We start from the raw sequence: 11,703 nt of genomic DNA, 5'->3' as shown, positions 1-11,703 counted from the left end.
CATCGGCGGGAGATTTAAACGGGCGCAAACCGGAAGCAGCCCTTGATCGCTGCTACAAAAAGCCCTAGGGAGGGCAGCGACGTGTCGCTGCCCACCTGAGGCACAGCAGAGGAGGTAGTATAGCTGTCTCCCAGGCTGTCTTAACGTGGTGCTTTTGCAAGCTACCCTTGTCTGCACTCTCCTGCAAGGAATCTTGTTACAGCTATTGGTGGTAAGTGCCAGGGCACTTAGCGAACCTGGCAACAGTGTGAGGGTAGGGGGCAGCAGGGCAGGGCCGATCACTTGCACCCCTTTAGGACTTTCTTGTTGAGTTAGTGAGCCTGCTGGTTGCCATGGGTGCACCCCGGCAGAAGGCTTCAAGCACAAAAACTGTGAAGACCCGTGCAGAGGTCCCGAGCACACGCAGCAGAAAGACAGCAGCCAAGAAGACGGTCCAGAGCCAGACTGAGGTCTGGTGCGTGCATAGAGGGGAGAATAACAGTATGAGGTGTGTGGCGACTCAGACAGAGATACCATCACGAGATGCTAGTGTGCAGGTCACTGGCTGTGAGGAGTGCCACAGCCTGGCATTTGCAATGCCACATGAAGGAGGCAGCACTTGTATAAGGTGTGAGCAATTGAATGACTTGCTCAGCCTTGTGATTAGCTTGAAGGAGGAAGTGGAGAGGCTGAGGACTATAAAAGAGTGTGAGAGGGAGATTGACTGGTGGTGTCAGTCCCTCTCAACCTCAGGTTCTCGGCACACAGACGAGGCTCCTCACGGAGCACGTCAGCCCCTGCCACCTTACAAACACCTGGTAAAGGGGAACCAGCCAGCTGACAGCGTTTCAGCGAGCCCCCTGTCCTCTCTTCCCCCTAACAGCAATTTGAGAAGGGAGGAGGAGTGGAAACGGGTACCTGCTCGGCGGAGGGGGCATCCCCCAACCCGTCCATCCCCGACTCCCCAGGTGCCTCTGCGTAACAGGTTTGAGGCCCTGGAATTTGAGGGGGGGACGAGTGAGAGGGCGGAGACAGGTTCACCCGTGAGGTTGCCTCAGGCGAAGCGGTCGCCCACAAGCCTCAAGACTGCTTCTACCCGTAAGGACAGAAGGGTGATTGTCATAGGTGACTCCCTTCTGCAAGGAACAGAAGGCCCTATATGCCGGCCTGACCCTACCCGCAGAGAGGTGTGCTGCCTTCCTGGGGCTCGGGTCAGAGACATTTCAAAGAAAATTCCCGAGTTGATTCGGCCTTCAGATTATTACCCACTTTTAATAATTCAGGCTGGCGGCGAGGAAGTTGATAAGGAAAGCCTGAGGTCTATCAAGAAAGACTTCAGGGGAATGGGGCGAATGCTTGAAGGTGCTGGGGTGCAGGTGGTCTTTTCTTCTATGCCCGTGGTGTCAGGGAAAGGTACAGGGAGGATCCAAAACACCCAACTCTTAAATAGATGGCTAAAAAGCTGGTGCAGACACAAGAATTTCGGCTTTTTTGACCATGGGGCAATTTACACTGCACCTGGCATGATGGCTGCTGATGCATGCAGCCTGTCCCTGAGGGGTAAGAGGATATTAGCTGAAGAATTAGCGGGACTCATTGACAGGTCTTTAAACTAGGAACGAAGGGGGAAGGGGACAAAATAGGGGCTACTGGGGGTGAACGGGTCATTCGAGGGCTTGTACCAAACTCCATGAGCAATGACGGCAGAGTGCACAGGGAAGGAGTAGGGCAGGGGGATGCTGGGGATGCTGCTGTTCTAGGGGATCCTAGATCCCTTATAAAGGTGGTGAGACGGATAGCCCGGCTGAAGTGCCTTTATACCAATGCACGCAGCCTGAGTAACAAGCAGGAGGAACTGGAAACTGTGATGCACTCGGAAAGTTATGACCTTGTTGCTATCACAGAAACATGGTGGGATGACTCCCACAATTGGGATACTGCGATCGATGGCTATAGACTCTTTAGGAGAGATAGGCGAGGTAGGAGGGGTGGGGGAGTTGCTCTCTATGTCAGAGATTGGATAAACTGTGAGGAGCTCCCTACGAGAAACAGTCAGGAACAGGTTGAGAGCCTGTGGGTTAGGATTAGAGATGGGACTAATACAGGTCAGCTGGTGTTAGGGGTATACTACAGGCCACCTGATCAGGGGGAGGCTGTTGACGAGGCTTTCTTGCTCCAGATGCGTGAGATGTCTGGCTCACGGGCTCTTGTCCTGGTGGGGGACTTCAACCATCCGGACATCTGCTGGGAAAACCACACGGCGAGCTGCAAGAGCTCCAGAAAGCTCTTGGAATCCATTGACGATAGCTTTCTGGTTCAGGTATTGGACAGACCGACCAGAGGTGAAGCGTTGCTGGACCTGCTGCTCACAAACGCTGAGGAGATCATCAAAGGTGTCAAAGTTGGAGGCTGCCTGGGCTCCAGCGACCACGCCTTGGTTGAGTTTGTGATCTCAAGCGATGTGGGCCTGGCAAAGAGCAGGATCAGGACGCTGAACTTTAGAAGAGCAGACTTCAAGCTACTCAATGGATTGCTGGCCAAGATCCCCTGGCGCGCCGCCCTCAAAGACAAAGATGTTGAGGAGAGCTGGCTGCTCTTCAAGGATGCCCTCCTGGAAGCACAAGAGGTCTCCATTCCTCTGAATAAGAAAGTGGGCAGGCGAGGTAGGAAACCGGCATGGCTCAGCAAGGACCTGCTGAGAGAACTGAGGGCGAAGAAAGGGGTGTACAAGCTCTGGAAACAAGGCTGTGTCACCTGGGAAGAGTACAGGGATGCTGTCCGGACTTGCAGACGTGGGATCAGGGAAGCCAAGGCGCAGGCAGAACTGAACTTGGCAAAGGATGTGAAAAACAATAAGAAAACCTTCTACAGGTACATTGGCCAGAAGAGACAGGCCAAAACGGGTGTACCTACTTTGGTAAATTTAAAAGGAGAACTGGCTTCAACAGATGAAGAAAAAGCTGAGGTGCTGAATGAATTCTTCACCTCGGTCTTCACTGGTGGCCAGGATTCTAGTCTTTTTCACGTCCCTGAGCCCTGCATCCCCAAACCTCTATGTGGGGACCAAGGAGGTAAATCCCTCCCCACTGTAAGGGCAGAGCAAGTCCGACAGTGCCTCCTTAGACTGAATGAATATAAGTCTATGGGGCCGGATGGCGTGCATCCCAGGGTCCTGAAGGAGCTGGCTGAGGTGGTTGCCGAGCCGCTCTCCATCATATTTGAGAAGTCGTGGCTGTCAGGTGAGGTCCCGGACGACTGGAGGAAGGGTCACGTCACTCCCATATACAAGAAGGGGAGCAGGGAGGACCCGGGGAACTACAGGCCGGTGAGTCTCACCTCCGTGCCTGGGAAAATCATGGAACAGATCCTCCTGGACAACATGCTCGATCACATAAAGAATGAGCATGTGATCCGAGACAGCCAGCACGGCTTCACCAAAGGAAGGTCATGCCTAACTAATCTTGTGGCCTTCTATGATGGAGTGACGGCATTGGTGGACGAAGGGAAGGCGACCGATGTCATTTTCCTGGACCTGAGCAAGGCCTTTGACATGGTCCCCCACCACATCCTCATCTCCAAATTGGAGGGAAGTGGATTTGATGGGTGGACGACCCGATGGATAAGCAATTGGTTGAAAGGCCGCAGACAGAGGGTGATGGTCAATGGCTCTATGTCCAGGTGGAGGCCGGTAACAAGTGGTGTCCCCCAAGGGTCTGTCTTGGGACCGGTGCTCTTTAACATCTTTATCAATGACATCGATGAGGGAATTGAGTGCACCCTCAGCAAGTTTGCTGACGACACCAAGCTGAGTGGTGCGGTTGATACGGTGGAAGGAAGGGATGCCATTCAGAGGGACCTCGACAGGCTGGAAAGCTGGGCTCGGGTGAACCTAATGAGGTTCAACACGGCAAAGTGCAAGGTTTTGCATTTGGGCCGGAAGAACCCCAGGCACCCGTACAAGCTGGGAGGAGTGGTCCTTGAGAGCAGCTCGGCAGAGAAGGACCTGGGGGTCCTGATGGACGAGAGACTCAACATGAGCCAGCAGTGCGCTCTGGCAGCTCGAAAGGCAAATGGGATCCTGGGCTCCATCAGGAGAGGGGTGGTCAGCAGGGACAGGGAAGTGATTGTCCCTCTCTACTCGGCTCTTGTGAGGCCCCATCTGGAGTACTGTGTCCAGGTGTGGAGCCCTCAGTACAAGAAAGACATGGAGATTTTGGAAAGGGTCCAGAGGAGGGCGACTAAGATGATCAGGGGGCTGGAGCACCTCCCCTATGAGGACAGGCTGAGGGAGTTGGGCTTGTTCAGCCTGGAGAAGAGAAGGCTGCGGGGCGACCTCATTGCAGCCTATCAATACCTGAAGGGAACCTACACCCAGGAGGGGAGTAAACTCTTCATAAGGGCTGACAATAGCAGGACTAGGGGAAATGGATCCAAGTTGAAGGAGGGAAGATTTAGGTTGGATGTTAGGGGGAAGTTCTTTACGAGGAGAGTGGTTAGGCCCTGGAACGGGCTGCCCAGGGAGGTTGTGGATGCCCCGTCCTTGGACGTGTTCAAGGCCAGGTTGGACGGGGTCCTGGGCAACCTGATCTAAATGTGTATGTTTGGTGGCCCTGCTAGGCAGGGGGGTTGGAACTACATGATCCTTGAGGTCCCTTCCAACCCGGGTGATTCTGTGATTCTGTGATTCTGTGAAAGCTTGCTGCACTCATATTTATTCCAGCAAAGAAAACTTCTTCCCCTTTTGCTGCTACCTCTGAGCAGGGACATATCAAAGACCCTGCAGCTACAGAGCACCTACAGTTCTTTTCCCCTTCATACATTGTTTTTCTGTGGAGTTTGCAACGCTATTTTTTACTTCTTGCAACTCAGAATTTCTGTTCAGGTGGACACTGCTCTGAGCTACTCTTATTCCCCATCATCCATTCCCACCATCTCTTGCAAGTTCAGATTCCACTGGCATTTGGGGTAGCACTCATTCACGGCTTTTGCTGGAGTCCTTTTCTGTTGTTAGTTGTATTTTTTTTTAAACTGTGTTTTCCAAGCAAACCTCACTTACAGACTGGCGCGCTTTCCCTGTAACGTCCACCCTGGCTCTGTACAGCAGTGCTGAACTTGTAGTCCTTTCCAGGCCTGTGGTTTCCCAAAGCACCCGAAGGTCAGGGTGTTGCAGACTTCCATCTCCTTTGGGGACCTCAGAAATATTTCACTGTTGCTTGTTCAAAGCCAGTGACTTTGCAGGCACTCTGTACGAACACTGTTAATTCTCCATCACTGATGCTATTGGGCATACCACACTGCACAAATGACCATGAGGGGAAGATTTGGGTATTTAATGTTAGACTCGTAAATCCATGCTGGGAAAGCATCCAAGACGTGGCCCATTTTTGAAGGCAGTCTCACCTGCTGCTCCCATGAGGCAGAACCTGGTGCAGCTGTGCACAGAATGGCTCAGAGTGCACAGGGTGGCTCGCACCAGCCTGCTCTGGTCACTCTCATTCTGGCAGTGCCCAATGCTCACCGTCTATCTCACCCTTTGCAATGATGTAGACGTACTGGAGCAAAGCAGCTGACAGACTTCTGCTCCTGTCCACAGACCTCAAACCACTTCTGGGTGAGCACGACCTCCATCACCGCTGCCAACAACAAGGCCTGAAGACGTCACTGCCAACACCGTGAGGTCTGCGGCAGCAGAATTCCTTCTTCCCTCCAGCCAACAACTGTGCTGCAGCAAATCTGTGCCTTTCTCCATGGTGGGACCGAGCAGCTCACAGCTCCCACATCCACTGCACAGCAACCTGCCCTCGGGCTGTGGCAGCACCTCCACACTCGGAGGCCCAAAACCAGGTGCTTGAGGGGATTTAATTTAGGGAGAACATGAATGCTTCTCCCTCAGGATCCTCAGCTCCTCAGCATGAGCTTCGGCCCTGGAAGGCAGGCCCCATTCCCACAGGCAGCAGTGCCCAGCGCCTTCCCTTCGGGATGGTCCAAGTAACCACTGTGGACCTGGGCTCCAGGCTTTGCTTTACCTGCTGAGGGGGTGAAAGACCCCTTGAGACCATCACAAAGGAGCATGAGAGCAGAGGGAAGATTTGAACGAGGAGATCTCCGACAGATAGCTGACTGAGGTACGGAAAATGTGAGGAGACAAGACGACTATTTCTCTTGTCACAACAGCCCCATCTAGACTGGGAACAAATACAGAAAGAAAGGGCGTTCCCTTGAAAACTGTAATTGAATGAGACATAAATCACAGCTCACCAAAGTGGGTTAGGTTTGGCCGATGTACAGAGCTGGGAAGTGAAAGTCACTGGCTGGGTGCCCAAGGGAGGGGAGGAGATTGGGCACAAGATAGGCAATGCAGGGTGCAGGCGGATAGAATGCGAGCAGGTCAGTGCCAACACAACACATCGCTCTGGGCCCTACTTCTGCCATGCCAGCAGTGTGAGGTGTGTGGCAGAACTGCACAGCCTGGAACAAAGAGAAGGAGACCAGGACCACCATTCAGTTATAAGCTTTTTCTTTTTTAGAATTCAAGCTTACACAGTTATCTATGCCCACTATATTCATAATTACATTTTAATATCTGCATACAAAAGCTATGTAAAAATTATTTTCTTCCCCCAAATATACAAATTTTCTCTTTAGATAGTTTAAAACATTTGTGATCACAGATTTTTAATATATTTTAGGCTGAAAAAATATTACCAATCTAGCATAACTCTTAACACTGCTTGCAAAAAAATACATCATCCAAGGTAACTTTTTTTTTACTGTACTGCGTAACGTTTGCCTTACCCTCAGGGCACGAAACCGGTATAAAAAAATAAACCAAATAAGCAAAACCCACAAACCTCATAGACAAAGTAAGAAGTCCTCCCACCTAACTTCATACAAACAAACAACTCAAACCACCCTTCTCTTAAAAAAAAAAAAAAAAAAAAAAAAAGAATAACTAATCTGATGTATTCGTGAGCAAACTAAAACTGAAGAGTGCTAAGGAAGTAGGAAAAGAGAAAAAGAAATTACAGCATGTCAGCTAGTTCATGCCCTGATACTATCTTCACCAACATTAAATGTGTAATTAAATAAAGTGTCTTTTAATGTTTTACATTGTGCTCAGTAATTTACATGAATTTAATCTACACCTGGGTGTTGATGTAGATTTACATTTGATTGTCTTGTGCATAAACAAGGTTAGCTTTTGAAGAAGGTAAACTGTGCAATGGACAGTCACAAACAACTTATTACCTGCACAATATTGCTTTTTGAAGGCGACATCAGTCAATGTGGATACACACGAATAACGCATACTCTTTGCATTTGCTAACATCTATACGACACACTAAAACTTTGTGGTAAGGCCAAACCTTTTTTTTTTTTTTTTGTTTTTAATTTTAAAGCAAAAATATACCATAGTAAAAAAATGTGCTCACATCGCTTTGAGTCTTTAAGTGGAAAATAAATCTCTATCACACTAGAATAAAATTTCTCTCTATAAAATTTAAATACGGATCACTTCATCGCTATATCAAAAGGAAACGTCTGGCAATCATTTCCAGATGATCACAATAACAAGACACATCAAGAGGTCCTACTGCCTCTTCCTTTGAGAAAAGATAAACGTTCAACTCTTTCAACTGCTCTCACAGTGAGAGGAGTACGTTCCTTGGTTGTGGATTTTGATTCAGTCAATGAAAAAGGTTTAGCCTTAGGAATGCTGGCTACATCTCAAAACCATAGGACTGATTTTTATAATTTATGATTCATGCAGCAAAAAGTCAATATGACACATACAGGTTAGAGTTCCATAGCATAAAAATGCATCGCTAGCAATGACATGCTCTGCTTGTGATCAACAGCCCTGTCTTGGCAGATTTCGGATACAGCTGATCATTCTGGACAGTTTTTTTTTCGCTTTCTGATGCCTGCCTCTGCAGAAGCAAGCATTTTGCTCAAGGATGGTTTTGGCTCTCGGAGGTCTAACTCTAACGCCTACATTTTGGCAGAATGTAAACAAAGATCATTATTATGCATGTTGTATGTCATTATGAATACCATAACTTAACTGAGATGACACATGAAATGAGTATCTAAATGCGTGTTACTCGGGGCAAAACGATGACAATCAGGTTGATAGGAAGCATTTCTTATGCAAGACCCACGCATAGATCACAAAGCAAAAACAAAGGGTATGTGGCACATGAGAAACAAGACCCTGAACTGCAGTGAAAAGTGCCATCTGTTGTTTCCCTCAGAAGGGCAGGTGCTACAGACCCTGGCAGACTTATGTCTGCCACTCAGATGGTAAATCCAGCAGCATCCTACAGTGACCCGAGTCATCGCAGGGCTAAGTTCAGCATTCACCAGTAAGAGACTGCAAAAGCATCCTCACAGATCCCAGTTTTGCTCTCGTGATCATGTAAATCAGGAGGCAGACTGAGGAAGTCAATGAAGACACAGAGTAAGCCTGGTAGGGGATCAGAGGTCATTAGATACCAGACTAAGAGCTTGGTCTTAGTCTTCTGTTAAGGAATGGTACTAATCCCCCTTGGTTAATCAAAACCAGATTCCAACGTAATCTAAAAAGCTAGAAAAGTACAATGATGGTATCCTTAGTGCTTAAAGGACTGCTGAACTTTTCCAAGTTGGATGCCTAATGGCCCATCTGCAATCATCAAACAGAGGACGCTCGGTTTTCTGACTCCTGATTAGCTGCAACCCCAAACTGCTTCAGTATCAGGAAGTCAGGCCATGAGCTTGGATGCCTAAATGCAGCTTGACATGCTTGAATTCAGACATCCAGCTGTGCAGGCTGTGTTTTAAAACTTCTTGACCTGCTATAATAACCTTGTCAGACAAATTCCTGTCTGAGCAATGATTTTTACACCAGCCTGTGCAAAGCATTTGTTCTCAGCACTACCTCAAGCTGCAGTTCTGTCCAAGGTCTTACAAGTTTCTTCATCTCTCGCTGCTTCCCCATGCCAATCCAGTAACTCTCACATTTTTTCTAACTTCTGACCTTTATTTTTTGATTAACTCAGTCCCAACACTCCCAAGTGTTCAAAAGCCAGTAGTCTGGGCCCCAGTAGTTAAAAGGCAGTAAGAAGTCTGAGTATTCACTGAGTATTGACTTCCAACCTCAACATTTAGGCTGCTGTTTTTCTTTATAACCCAGAGGATGAGAAATGTTGATCTTAATGACAGATTGAACCTCCCAGGCAGCAGTGTGACTCTAAGAAACTGAGGTTCTGAGAAATACATAAAATACTATGGAGCCTACAGTGAGGTCACTGTGAATACTACCAGGCAAAAGTGACTTTCCTTCTCCTTGGTCTCATCTGTAGCACAGTTACAAGTTTTTACACTAACTCAAGCTCACATTTAGCAAGTAGATGAGATACTCAGGCTGGTTTCAGAAGGAACTCCATGATTCTGGGAGTACTAACCTCCAAAAGATAACTTCTTGAAAGCCATTTGAGTATAGATGCTGGTTTTTTTTTTTTTTTTTGCTTTCCCCATATACTATCAGTGCCCTACCAAGCCACCCTCAAATCACATATTTAATACTCTTCACTTACTGCAGATGCTGCTCATCTGAGACTGTGCAGAACTGAAGACACGTAAGCTTTTCTTGTTGTGTGATCTCTTGTTCCAAAGGCTAGAACTTTTCCTGATTGTTGTCTCCAAGATGGAATGCTCTACACAGAATCTGTGCTGTTAGCACACCTTTTGAGATTGAGCAAATGGAGCCAGCCCACAACAGAGGTTCTTCAATTTCAGCAAGCATTTAAAGACTTATTTCTGAAGGCCTGCCTCCTTGGTTCCTGCAAAAAGCCCTGAACATCCCATTGTGTTTTATATTCTCATGGAATTATGGGCATAACTCCTAAGGAATAACATCAACACTCACCATAGGTGCATATGATATCAAAGAACAGGCACAACAAGATTCCATAACCCTGACGATAGAGCCAAAAGCACTCCAAACACTTCATCAATGTTAAAGGGAAATGGAGGTGAAAAGAATGTAATCCCTGGCACAAGATACTGTGCTCCACCTATGTATTTTCCTGAGTATCGTGATCTTATGAGGAGACAAATATATAACATATGGGTTTGGACATGGGGCATGAGCTTTGAAAATCAACACAACAGTTCTAACAGTGCCCACTGAGTTGCCAGGCAAATGTATCAATGAATAGCAGAGACAGAAACTGGTACAAATGAATGCACAACACAAAAGAATGTGGGATATGAGGAAGTGCAAAACAGGTCTCTTGAGTTTCCAGGAAGAACAGAAGAATGCTTTTGATGTATCATACAAATTCAAAGAATGGTTTAATATCAAGTTTATAAAATCCAGGGACAACAGCCCTGAATGGTGATGGATAACAGAAAGGAATCACTCTCTACCAACAAAGCCCTCATTACCGGCTTCAAACAGTCCAGCATCACTGAGTACCAACTCGCAGATTTTGGCAGCTGGACTTCCTATCTTTCAGTTCAGTTTCTGCTAGTGCAGTTAGTGGAAATAAATTATGTGAAGGAATCAAGTGAGAAACTAGCCAAAAAAACCACATACACACACCGAGGAGGGGAGAACCTAGCTGATCAACGCACATACACACACAGGAGAGGGTAAGAGAAGGAATGAGAGAGAGATGATAAAAACACGGAAATACGTTTAAGACATCTGCTGAAGATTCATAATTATATATATATAAAATATTATATATACGTGCATATAAACTTTATATATATATAAAACAAAAGATTACTGCCAAGCAATACTATTTGTACTACCGGGACAAAGCTGGACAGTCTTGAGTGTCATCAATAACACAGCTGGCTTCTGTTCCCTCTGATGGTCATCCCATACGTTTCATTCACTCACATCCCTGAATAACTCATAGGAAATACTGCTATTCTGACAAACAGCCCACTCCTTCAGAGTGCTGAATTTACCACAAACCTCAGAAAAAGCAGACTTCCCTACTCAGGAAAAAGCGTACCAGAGAATCAAATCTCCCTCCTTCCCCCAACAGAACTTCCAGCGAAGTTACCTGGAGTGGTAAGAACCAAACAACCTTACCTTCCGTACACATGGAAAAAACTGATTCCGTCCCTTCCCTCACTTTGCATACACTAAATACCTGATTTATGGGGCACTGTTAAACCACATCCATCGGAACAATCCTAAGATGATGATGGTATCATGACAATGATGAAGGTCCTAGATCATAAGGGTGATCCTTACAATAGAAACAACCATAAACACTAGAGATTTCATCTCATGAAATGGTCACTAGTACCCTGCAAAGTGAGGTAACAGCAGACAGGATCGCCAGGATCAAATTATAAATAGCTGTTTAACTTGGAGGCCAATTTATTTTCTGCCACTTCAATTTATCTCCCATATTTTCCAAGCAATGATGCATGTGAGCTGGTGACCACGCAAGTGCTGGTGAATGAAACTGGTCTGTTTCTATTTTTACTGTTAAGCTGTCAAAGCATTCACATCAAAGGACTGAAGAACAAATTGCAATAGTCACAAGTACCAGCAGAAAGGGATGTTTTCATCCATGTGTATACAACTGCCCCCAGCGACCCCAAAGAAAAACTCAAACAAAAGCCCAATCCCATCTCAAGAATCAGAAGAGAACAAAAGAAGAACAAACAGGTGTGAGAAGAGCTGGGCAATGGAATGAAATGACAGCCAGTAGT

Source organism: Tetrao urogallus (assembly GCF_951394365.1).
Source record: "Tetrao urogallus genome assembly, chromosome: 7".
NCBI classification, from domain to species: domain Eukaryota; kingdom Metazoa; phylum Chordata; class Aves; order Galliformes; family Phasianidae; genus Tetrao; species Tetrao urogallus.
The sequence above is the reverse complement of the archived record's forward strand: the minus strand, read 5'-3'. Positions refer to the sequence as shown.